This window comes from Cucumis melo, chromosome 6 (genome assembly GCF_025177605.1).
Source record: "Cucumis melo cultivar AY chromosome 6, USDA_Cmelo_AY_1.0, whole genome shotgun sequence".
NCBI classification, from domain to species: domain Eukaryota; kingdom Viridiplantae; phylum Streptophyta; class Magnoliopsida; order Cucurbitales; family Cucurbitaceae; genus Cucumis; species Cucumis melo.
In genome coordinates this window covers 8,284,760-8,296,564 of record NC_066862.1, presented here as the reverse complement: position 1 = coordinate 8,296,564, position 11,805 = coordinate 8,284,760, and positions in this window count along the sequence as shown.

Sequence of the window (11,805 nt, the reverse complement as noted above, 5' to 3'; positions counted from 1 at the left end):
GTTGGTCCTAAGGACCCATTCATTCCACAAGTTCCAGAGGTCCTAAGGAAATTCCTTCTTCTCTCCTTTCTTCTTTATTCTCTTTCATTCGTAACTGAAATCGAAAAGGTTAACATATCTTTACCATCTTGATCTTAAAGAGAAAGATAAACAAAGGGGAAGGTTTTGATGATGAAGAAACCGAAATTCTTATTCAATGAAACTTCTCACTTTCTGGAGGCTGGATGGAGAATAGAGGAGAAGAGATAAAGGTCAGAGACTGAGTTTTAGGTAGCAGTCTAAAAGGTCAAATGTAATTAGTAGCCCTTCATAAGCGAGAACTCTTTTCAGTCGAGATAGGTTCATATTCTCAAAAGGACTGAACAAATCTATCCTCTCATCCTTTTACCCAGACTCTATCAAAAAGGAAGAGGATCAAATTTGACCAGTGGGCTTGGATGGAAAGGTCTCAGGGTTGTGGGTTGGCAAAATAACTTTTCAAATAAGTCCAGACAGGACCCACAGGTGCGAAGGCATTTCTAGGACCATTATCAAGAGATCTTCTGAGATATTCAACATATAGCTAACCTTCCAATTGGGATTCATTATTGAGTTCAGGCTTGGGTTGGAGAGATAAGATCGAGTCGAATAAAGGCTCAAATAATGATCTTTGTATTGAAATCAGAAGGTTCATAAAATCAAGAAGGCGTGATTTCTGACGAGGATGGCGATCGAAAAAGAAAAAAGAAAAAAGAAAGAGGCTCAATTTGAGGCTCCAACTCATTCTCATTTCGGACCTTGGGAACTCCTGACTCACCCTCGATGAGGGTCAGACCTTGTCTAGTCCTTGAAAAATAGTGGGATTCGTGGAGTGAACAAAGGCTTTTCGTGATCGATCCTTATGATATAGTGTTATGTAAGGATTCTCCTTCAACTTATCAAGAAAAATCTTGGCATATGCTTAAGATAGGTCGATCGGTGACCTATGTAACTAAACCCATATTGGGGAAAGCACATTTGAATCTAATAAGATTTGAGAATCATAAAAAAGGTCTCAACACAAAGAAAGATTAGAATCAATACCTCGAAGGGAGGATCAGAACCTTGATTGGACGTCGTGGATAACCTCTTTCATCTCTATCTCTTCTTCTTCGTCTTCAAGATAAGCTCATCTACTTACTTTGATTTGACTTTCAGATGATGAGGATAGGATTGAAGAGGTCTTGACGATCTCCTTGAAGTTTGTACAGGCGTGGCTTCAGGTAGAAAGACAGCGATTGAAAAGTCAATTAATCACCACCTAAATCACTTTTCTAAGCAAAGAACCTCTCGTACCTTCAATTCTAAATTCATCCTTTATTGTCAATAATATCCTCGACTGGCTCATCCTCTGCCTCTTCAGCCTTTCAACCTTTTAGCCTTTGAATGTGATAAATAAAGGAAGGATTCTATCACAATCACATGCCTTTAATACCGGATCAAAAGTTGCAACCTAGAAGTGAGTTTTCGAGCGAGAAAATGAGGATTTTGCAAGTAAAGGTGCACAGAATTAGCAAACTCATTAGCAAAAATGAAGAAAGTGCTAGGTTTTGACATAGGTTCAAAGAATATTGACAAGAAATCATTCAAAATCAGTCAAAAAAGATCTTTTATCATTATTGAATCAAAGTCTAGTCCTTCGGACCGTAAAAAATGAAAGAAAAAAGCCAAGGCTTCGAAGGCGCGAAGCGAAATGACTGTTAAGGAGTGCATTATAAAATAACTCGGCTTAAAACAATAGGGTTCAAAGAAACTCAACTAAGAAGGAGAGGAGAGGGACAAAACGACTTAAAATATTCTTCGAAGGAGCCCTTATATCTAGAAATAACTCGACTCCAAATGAAAAGGGTCGGTTCAAAGAAACTCGACTAAGAAGGAGAAGAGAGGGGCGAAGCCACTCGATTGAGGTTAGGAAGGAGAGGCGTGAAGTGAATTCCATATTCTTATAAGGAGCCCTTATATTTAGAAATAACTTGACTCTAGAAAATAAGGATCAAAGAATATAAGAAGAGTTTTCAAGCGAATTACTTATTCTGCCACTTAAAAGGATTGCATTATGAAATAACTCAACTCAAGAAAATAAGGACCAAAGAATTTGAGAAGAATTTTCAAGCAAATTCCTTATTCTGCCACTTAGAAGGAGTGATTTGAGTCGTGACGAAGATGAAGGATTCAAGAAACCAAGGAGAAAAACCGGAGAACAACTGATTCACACGTAGAAAGGGACCACTTGAGGTTTAGGAGAGGGACGGGCAAAGATGTCATTTTAGGTCCCACCTCACCTGGGTCTTCATTATCATGATTGAAAGGGAAAGAAGAAGTTTGCCCATGAATGAAGGAAACCCATGAAATTCATTAAGGAATCAAAAGAAAAAGGCCAAACGGGTAAAGAATTTACGAAAGAGGACTAAAATTCAAGATCAAGGGGTTTCCATCCACTTTTCAAGGTTTGACTCCGTGTGCATATCCTTTATTCTAAGATGTAGTCATTGTGAATCACATGGAATTCGGTGTATGAGGAAGGACTCCACACTCGACTAGATGGATGATCTCAGGCTAAGGCCCACGTGTCCACATCTCATCTGATTAATACACTTTCTATTTTAGGAAATATGCAATCAAACCTCGAGTTGATAGGCTTTACTTAGTTGATGAGTGGGAATCCACGTCTTCTTCCATCCAATCCGCATGTAAGACCATGCATTAGAGAGAAGGTCGAAATAGCCAGCCACAATCCTAACTGCTAATTAGATTGAATCAAAAATTAGTTATTGGTCTGGTCTGGTGCTGATGCTTCCTTGCTTTGGCCTATCCCACGGTGGGTAAAATGCAATGGTAAGAAAGACGATCGCGCGGTAGAAAGCATCTTTATCCTTACTCTTGAAATCCCATTTTGCCTTCTTTCAAATAATGTCAAGAGCAGTCTGATACAGAAAGCAAGCAATCCAGAGAGCTGGTTCAATCGGGTAGGCTTCCCCCAGGTTTGCCCTAATTCTAGAAGTCAGAATTTCATTACTCTCATTGATCCTCTCTTGAAAACCAAGTTGGGCCTCTTTACGACCCTTTCCTCTTTAGAAAATAACTCTCCTCAATTAGATTTAGCCTAGTTAGACTTAGTCTGCCCCTGCGCCCTACTTAGTTCTCACTTCTTAGATCTTCATTCGCTACGACCTTGAATCCTTCCCTTCGAGGCTAATTTTCATCCTGGGATTCATCTTCAAGCAGAAAGAGAATCCAATAAAAGAGAAGAATAGAACCCTGCCAGTCCTTCATGATTTGAGAATGAGATGGGTGAGTGAATTAAGACTTCTTTCCACTTGTCTATCCACTACAGAAAGAATAATTGAATAGGTCCTTATCAATGAGATGCTCAAAGAATATTAAGAAGAATTATCAAAGTGACTTCCAAGGTGTGAAGTAGCTCAACTAAGAAGAAGAGGCGGAAAGAATTTACGAAGAGAGGAGTGCAAAAAAGAAAGATTAGACTTTCACCTATGGTCCGAAGGATTTTCCAAGCTAGATTTTCCTTTTCACATTCAGCTTCGAAAGGTTTCAGACTGAACTGATGCTTTTCTTATGAAGGAATACTCCTTTTTAACCAATCCACTCCCGTAGGGGTGAAGTCTGAAAGGAATTCTCAGGAGTAAGAGCTTTCCTAGTGCATTAAGACCAAGACAAGTGATTGGGTAGAAGTTCACTTTCTATTGAATTAAGTCAAATCTTGTTTGCTTTCAAAATGAGAGCTTGTGCACATTTATAAGAGTGGTTCTTCCACCTCACTAGCACTGCCTATTCCAGCTCTAACTCTAAGAGAAGATGGACCACGATAATGCCTTCAAGGTCTTTCGATTTCTTTGTTGATGAGGCTCGATGAAATTGAGCTCGCTTTATCCAGGATTCCTCTTTCTTATGACTCAAAAAGCTAAGTGAAAGATCAGAGAAGAAGGTCCTCTGTAGCTTAATTAGTCATCTTTCTTGCCTCGTTCTCTTTCTTATCATAGAGAATAAATGAGTGAACGATTGCTATAAGCTTCTTCAAGAAAAGCAACTGAACAAGAGGTGCAAGAAAAAGAGAAAGGGATGTCTATCCTAGTATAACCTCTGATCTTCTTTATCTTCTTATAGGGAGGAAACCTCTTTTCATTTCCACTATCTTTTTTAAAGAGAATTTCCTATACTCTTGGGCCTACACCGTAGAGTGGGCTTCTTCTTCTTCTCCTTCTTTTCAAGTGCCAATCCTTTTGCCATGTGCTGTGATAGGCTTTCCTTCCGTCCTCTGAACTTTTCCTTGGATAGACGATCTATTTTTGGTTGAAGGGTTCTTCCTTTCTTTCTCTTCCTTTCCTAAGAGTGGAACAGGTCCCATGGAGCGGTAATTTCATAAATGAATAAGCAAAAGCAATGCAATATGATAGCATCTCAAGGGGAAAGCCGCTTCGGGGCTCAAAACAGTACTATTTAAGCTACTCTATCCCGTAGATAAGTTGAAGGGAATAACTTAGGGTAGGAGAGGTTGTATCCATGAGGAAGCAAGATAAGGATGCCTTGGTCCCTCAGGGCACTTTCGTTTTACCCTTGTTACTCGTACACACGAAGATAGAAAAATAGGCCCACTACGCGGTAAAAGGGGTCGATTCTCTAGGTCTAAAACCTTTCAAGAGGTATGAGACATATTACTGATATTAGTGAGAAAACAATTCCAGGTAATTTCTTCGAGCCAATAGAGTGAGAAAGTCCAATCCCGCTTCTTCTTTGTCAACTCATCTGGAGCTTTATTTTAGCTTTCATGCCTAATTTGATGTGAAAAGAAAGATTCCAACCAAGGAAGAGGTTCTCCTTTTTTCGCAATCATTCATCACTAGAGAACCTCATCCCATTGGGAAGGGTGCTAAGTCGCGAGAACACTCTTTTTAGAGTCCTAAACGCATTGAAAGACCAAACCACTCTACTTGGAATCTTCAAATTCACTCTTCTTCAATTGGATTTGCATTTTCTTTTCCTGGGGAATTTTGACACCGACCCTTTCAGATGAATGAGGTCTTAGGCTCTCCCTTTTTCTGTGACTCGAAAAGCCCTGTGCCTCCAAAGGTAGCCCACGTAGCGGTGAGAATATCTCCCCCATAAAAGAGGTCTTATGATCCGGTATTGTCTTACTATTCGATTCATACTATTTATGTCTTCTAGAATCGGGCTAGCGCTTGAATTAAAGAGGTCTTGTACAGAAGAGTTGGGAAGGCTCAAAGAATTTGAGAAGCATTTCTCTAAGAAAATCAGAGAAAACGAGTCTTTCGCTTTCAATATTCTTTTCATTGAAGAATAAGGATAAGGACTTTCGCTTTGATTTTGATTCTTTGAACCCCTCCTTCTTAGTCGAGCTACTTCGCACCTTAAAGATGAATATAGATTTCTGGCTCATTCGGAGGTTCATATGGAATTTCAAGAGTTGCACACTCATTCTCATTGGATAAGGAAGGAATTCGCTTTCAAATTCTGAGATCCTTATCATTTGGAGTCAAGTTATTTCTAAATATAAGGGCTATAATGAAAGAGTTTCACTCTCAAATTCTTCGATAATTCTTTGATCCTTATGTTTTGAGTCGAGTTATTTCATAATGCACTCCTTCATAGAATAAGAAATAAGGACTTCACTTGAAAATCCTAACAGAGCCTTTGATTTTAAGTCGAGTTATTTCATAATGCACTCCTTCTAAGAATAAGGAATTTGCTTTCAAATTCTTTAAACCTTTATGTTTGGAGTTGAGTTATTTCTAAAAATAAAGGTCTCCTTTACAGTCGTTTCGCTTCGCACCTCTAGACCCTCAACTCCTACGGAGCCTCATTTCATTCTTCATCTTTGGTTGATTCTCTTTCATTCATCACTTCTCTTGAAAGCTAGTGTATTCAATTAACTCTCATGTATTTCATACCCTACCACGAAGTGGGTCAACCCAACGAAATCTAATGACCTTTATGATTCAACTACATAAGTCAGAGCTAACCTCTAAGCTCGAAGCCTCATCCTCCACCCACATCCCCCTTCAGCTAGGCCACTACAAGGCTCGTTTGAACCTTATGTAGACAGCTTACGCCCTTCGATCCCTGTCTTTAACCTGTCCACGTCCCTTTTCCTTCCCCAGGGGCAAGATCCAAGATTAATCGGGGGATCTAGGGATAAAGCCCATTAGGCATTAAATTTGCTCTTTTTTTCTGGCTTGCTTTGAAAATTGAGCTTCTCCTCCTTTCGATCGACCCTCTTCCACTTATCCCTAAGAACTACTTCATGAAACTAGGTCAGTGTATTAGTTTGCTTCGATGAGTGTTCTCTCATTTTCAGCCTCTTTCCATCCACAAATCCTGGGATAATTCCATGTGAACAAGTCAATATGGTAGATTGAAATTGAAGAGGTCCTTTGGCTCGAAAATTCTTATCTGATCTACGATCTCCTCGGATTTAGGGAAGACAAAAGTTAAAGCCGACTCTCGACCTATCGGCCTTTAGTTAAGGCTAAGGAATAGGTTTGGTCCCTCTCGGCCTAACGGCCTTTAGTTAAAGGAGGTCCCTCTCCGATCTCCGATCTCGAAGAAGGGAAAGCCCACTCAAGACCTCTCCGCCTTTGGGAAGATTCCCCCCAGCTCCTCGGATCTAGGCAAAAAAGGGAAAGCCCACTGCCTATCGGCCTTGACTTTCATCAGTGCCTATCGAAAACTTCCTTGATTTAAAGGGGAGCAGCGCCTAACTACAAAGTCAAAATCAAGAAATTACTTCTATTTCATTCCTTTCGAACTTCACTACTTGCTTATTGGGAATCCCGCTACATGGGCTCTGCTAAAGTTAAAGGTTCAATTCAATCTCTTTAGTACCCAAGTACCCTCTCTCTATTCGGTCATTTAAAAGTTGCTCCTCTCTATCTTAGTCAGGCTAGCTTTCTTTTATTCTATCCCAGCTCGTGAGAAAATGAGCAGATAGGTGAATAAGCTAGCAAGAATGAAGAGAGAGAGATTGTGATATAAGAATAGAAGTAGGAGTAGTAGCGAGAAAGGATAAGAGGACAATTTGTTCGCTCCAATTGCCTTTTTTCGATCGATCGAAAGTAGAGTGCACTCTAGGCTAGAATGCCAATTGCTATTCAATCAAGCATCAAAATGTCTATCTGTAAGGATGACTATTTCATCTCCATGAAGAAGAGCAAAGAATTTGCAAATAATTTCATCTTCTAGCTTAAGACTCAACTCCATCCGCGAGAACTGTAATAGAATAGCAATAGTCAAGATAGAACTAAACCCTAACAGGCTTAGACGGAGAGCCCTTGTTCATTGATTTTCTTCCCAAACAAAGCTCTAGATGAGTTGTCTTCTTCTTATAGGCTTTCCCGACGCCTCTTTACCTGGAGTTTTACCAAGGTATATACCCTATCGGAGTAGTAGGGAACTTTATAGGCGTCTTAGCATCAAAAGCATCTTTCTCAAGTCAATTACATCAACCCTCAAGCAGAGGTACTTTTAGTTTAGAGAGTCGACTTGGCATGCTTGAATTTCAGTTACTCACCTCTAAAGATCTTCCAAAGAAAGTTTGATTGCCTACCATTTCTGAAACCCCCTATTCTCGAGCCAATAGTTCTTTCTAAGAATTAGACCAATTTACATGAGTTTAGATGTTGCCTATAAAAAAAGGTTAGAGCCTTGACTCTTTCCACAGCTAGAAAGCCCAAGCCTTTCTCAGCCGCTTAGCGCTATGACAAAGACAGAAGAAGACTAAGACTAAATCCCTAAACACCTCAATCAATTGTGTCCGTGAAGTGAGTGATCTTCGGTCTAGCCCCTTCACTGAATGAATAGGTTATTGAGCTTGAACTTCATTAGTCAAGTCGATCTTAATTAATAAAGAGTCGACATTATTACTTTTATGGTGAGAAGATCAATCTTTATGTTATGAATTATTTTCGCCCTTAATAAGGGAACTCGTACTGGCCTTCAACGATTACAATTTCTTTGTCAGGTGCTCTAGTGTACTAAAGAGGTGAAGTCTTCCCATCATGTCTTTGAGTATCAGAGTCCCACTCTGCGGTGATCATCACTACTCTTTTCAAGCAAGAAGATAAAGGTAGAAATCTGACCGCCTTTCAAAGACGGAATAAAGAGAAAGCGATACCTACTACATGATCAATGTGAGAAGGCCCAGACGGAGAGGTCTCATCCTATTCCTATCTACATTAGTCAAATTCATCCAGTGAAAGAGGGAATTCCCTATCTTATCTAGGAAGGGAAAAAGCAAGTCTGATCCCGACATTTATGGAACTGAAAGTTGGCATCAAAATAGAATATGATCCTTCCTAGGCTTGAACTTTCTAGGAGTCTTCCTCTTCCTCTTGTTCTCTCTCTTTCTTTTCTTCCTCTCCTTTAACTTCCTTTCTAACCAAATAGTAGGTTATTGCCTTAGGCTTTCTTCCTTTAAGTAGGTTTAGAAGGATTCTGAAAGTATAAGGAATCAATGTCCTCCCTCTCCTTTCAATCGAGCCTTAGGCTTTCTTTCTCTTTCTGGCTTCTTTTCTTGTATTTTTTTCGACTTTTGTATTTGCTTTCTTGAGTTCCGGAATGAGTAGAGGTCAGGCGGTTAGTCCTTCACTTGCACCAAAGGAAGAGAGCTATCAATTAGCTGCTTTCTTATATCTATAGAATAGAGAAAATGAGAACCTTTCATTCTCTAGTCTTGGGCTCATTCTGGGAGCATACTAGAGAGAAGGATTTCTACATTCTCTTGATACAAAATCAAGAGAGAATCCAATCCCTCTAGCAGCTAGGACTATTAGGTTCTGGCTAGATATCTTTACTGCTCTGTGGGTCTGTTTGCTCTTCGTATTTTCTTCTTTCTTTCTCTTCCTTCTTAAAAAAATCCAGCTTCCCCTAAGAAGTTGTTCTACCTAACCCTTTTTCTTCTAGTGATTACTGTCCCCAAACGTAAGGGCTCTTGTGCTCCTTGGTAACATAACAAAGAGTAGCCCACCCAATACCAAATAGAATTCTCTGGTCTGACCTTTCCTTTGGAATCTTCTTTTGTCGATCTCATCCCTCCTCCTTTAGGAGCTCAAGACCGGTCCGGAGGACTATCCATTAGATCCATTGAATAGGACTTGTTAATGGAATAGATTTCTTGGACTTGTTTATGAGTAGGAGCTAAAAAAAGTAAAGACAAGACTGGTTGTCTGAACCCTTGTTTATCCACAGGTTAATATGGATATAAATCAGGACTGAGCGCTCGAAATGAAAGACGTTTAGAACTTGACTGAAGACTAAAAGGAGAGAGGTTCTTTACCCGTCTTTTCATAGGGCAAATGCACAATGGACTAGGATGGCAGAATGGAAGTTTTCTCCTTGCATAAAGAGAGGTGTATGCCTCATATTTCCCGCCCCCTTGCTCACACAAAAAGTGTGATTCCCTACCGGCTCACGCAAACCTTCTTTCATCCCTCCCAGGTATATATCTGCTCCCCAAAAGAGTCAAAAAAACCAGACCCAAGTCACATATTATACCAAATAGGAATCGATAGTTCGACCAGCAGTGGTCGCTCTTGCTTGAGTTCTCTAGTGGCATCAATCTTGGCTATTTTTTTCAAGTTGTCAAAGCCCATGTAGGGGGTTTTAGTATAAAGCTTTTATTATGTGTCTATGAACAAGTCAGAAAATGGATGAAATATGATGAAGAAATTAGTCAATTTAGTAACCCACGTAGCGGTATAATACCAACTCCCAACAAGAGGGACAAGCCCCACCATAAGGCTCATAGACTGATTTACGGGAGGAAGGAGTTAGTTATCCAGTGGGACCATAAATCAGGTTTAGAAGTGTTAGAGTGCGAGCTTCCGTCAAGGCCAGCTCGCCCACTCCTCTTGCTAAGGATGTTGACACTGAGGCGAGGGACTAAGAAGTTCCATAAGTAAAGATGAGAAATAAGGGCTTGGGGCTTTGCACCTTCCCTTCCATAGTGAGGAGTTGTTAGGACTTTCTTTAGCTGATGGTCTGATACTTTTCTACTTTTGCAAAAATCCCTTCCATTACTCTTGCTACGGCTCTTCTTTGAGTTCCAACCTCAATTCACAAGGCTCCGTAAGGAGTTGAATCGTATCTAAATTTAGGCTAGTCCTATACTCTTTCTTTTGGGATGGATTCTTTCTCAAATTCTTTGTTCTTTGTCTTTTAATGGTCTCATTGATAAGGACATATTCATCTGTGGATTAAAGAGGTCTAGAGTTAAATATTAGTGGAATGAATGGGTCCTTCAGTCTTAATACTCCTAATTACGAGGTTAGTGGAATTCATGAGTCCTCCTTCTCTTCTTTCAGTAGAGCCCTTGCTCATTGATTCAGCTTGAATCTTGGACTCCTTTCACAAATTCTTTACTCCTGTGAAGTCACTTCTCAAACCTTTGTTCATTCACTCCTTCTTAGTCGAGCTGCTTTGGACCTTTCAAGTTCATATATCCTTTGCAAATTCTTTGCCCCTACTCCACCTCTATCTGAATTAGACCTTTGTTTTTCTGTGATCCTTTAATCTCACAACTTCTGACGCAACTTCTCTCTCAAGAACATCAAAAACTTCTCTGTCAGTCACTTCTTCCTCAATCTCGACTGCAATAAACCCGACTCAATCCCCGACTACTGAATGAGACCTACTCCTTCCCCTCTCTAACTCGGTAAATCTGCTCTACTTTGATCCTTCTACATCGCTACGTCAGTCAAGCTGGTTTGCACCTTTCCAATCGAGTTCCTTCGTACCACTCCTTCCCCTATTCTTAGAAAAGAAGTTGAGCTTATGATTTCTCCTTCGTGAACCTACTATTCAATAAAGAAAGCTCCTTATCTCGCACCTGTAAAGAGAGAATTCACATCTCATGAAAGAAAGACAGTTATTCACATTGAGAAAGAAATAATCAGATATTCACATAAACAAATAAGATAACACGAGAATGAAAGAGATCATTCAAGAGATCATTAACAGAGAATGAAACTAGAAGTATTTTTTCTCTTTGTCTTTCAGACTCTTAAAAGTCAAGATAGTAAATCATATTCTCTCCCTTTAGCTCTCGCATATTGAATAACCCTTGTTCATTGACTTGATGCGGTAAGCGAAGAAGCCATCCAGTAGCAAGCGCTTGAGAATGAGTCGAAGGTAACTAGCCTTTCCAGCGAGTGAGTAGGCGCTAACTCAGTGCCAAAAGAAAGGAGTAGAAAAGGAAGCCTTGGGCATAATAGTCAAAGAGAGTCAAGGAAGTTCTATTTTCAAGTGCTTTATCGTAAGGGTCTATAGTAAGCAAACCCGGTAGCTGCTCTTAGTAAGACCAGTCACAGGGATATATAGCTTAAAATTCAATATCAAAGACATTGCACTGGTACTTAGACTGATAGGGAGTCAGAAGAGCACTGGATAGAGATTATAGGGAAAGATCCCTCCTTCAACCAGAGATGGGGAGAGGGCATAGAGTCGAGACAGTCTTAGCTAGAATCTCTGCCCTTATCGCCTCAATTAAAGGGTTAAAGAATTTAAAAAGGAGTTAAATTCCTTTTCTCGTCTGAAAATATTCTCTTTTCCTCTCTTTAAATATGTAGGTTTGAGATTAGAATGCCATTTGAACAAGCTTAATAGAAGCAAGAATCTGCAGCGAAAGAAAAGATTCAATCTTATTCATAACGTTGGCTAAGAGACTTTCGATGAAGAGCGGGTAGGGATAGTCAAATGGGTGAGGTAGGTCTACATCGAGCTCTACTATGAGAGAAAACTGAAAGGCCCGCTAAA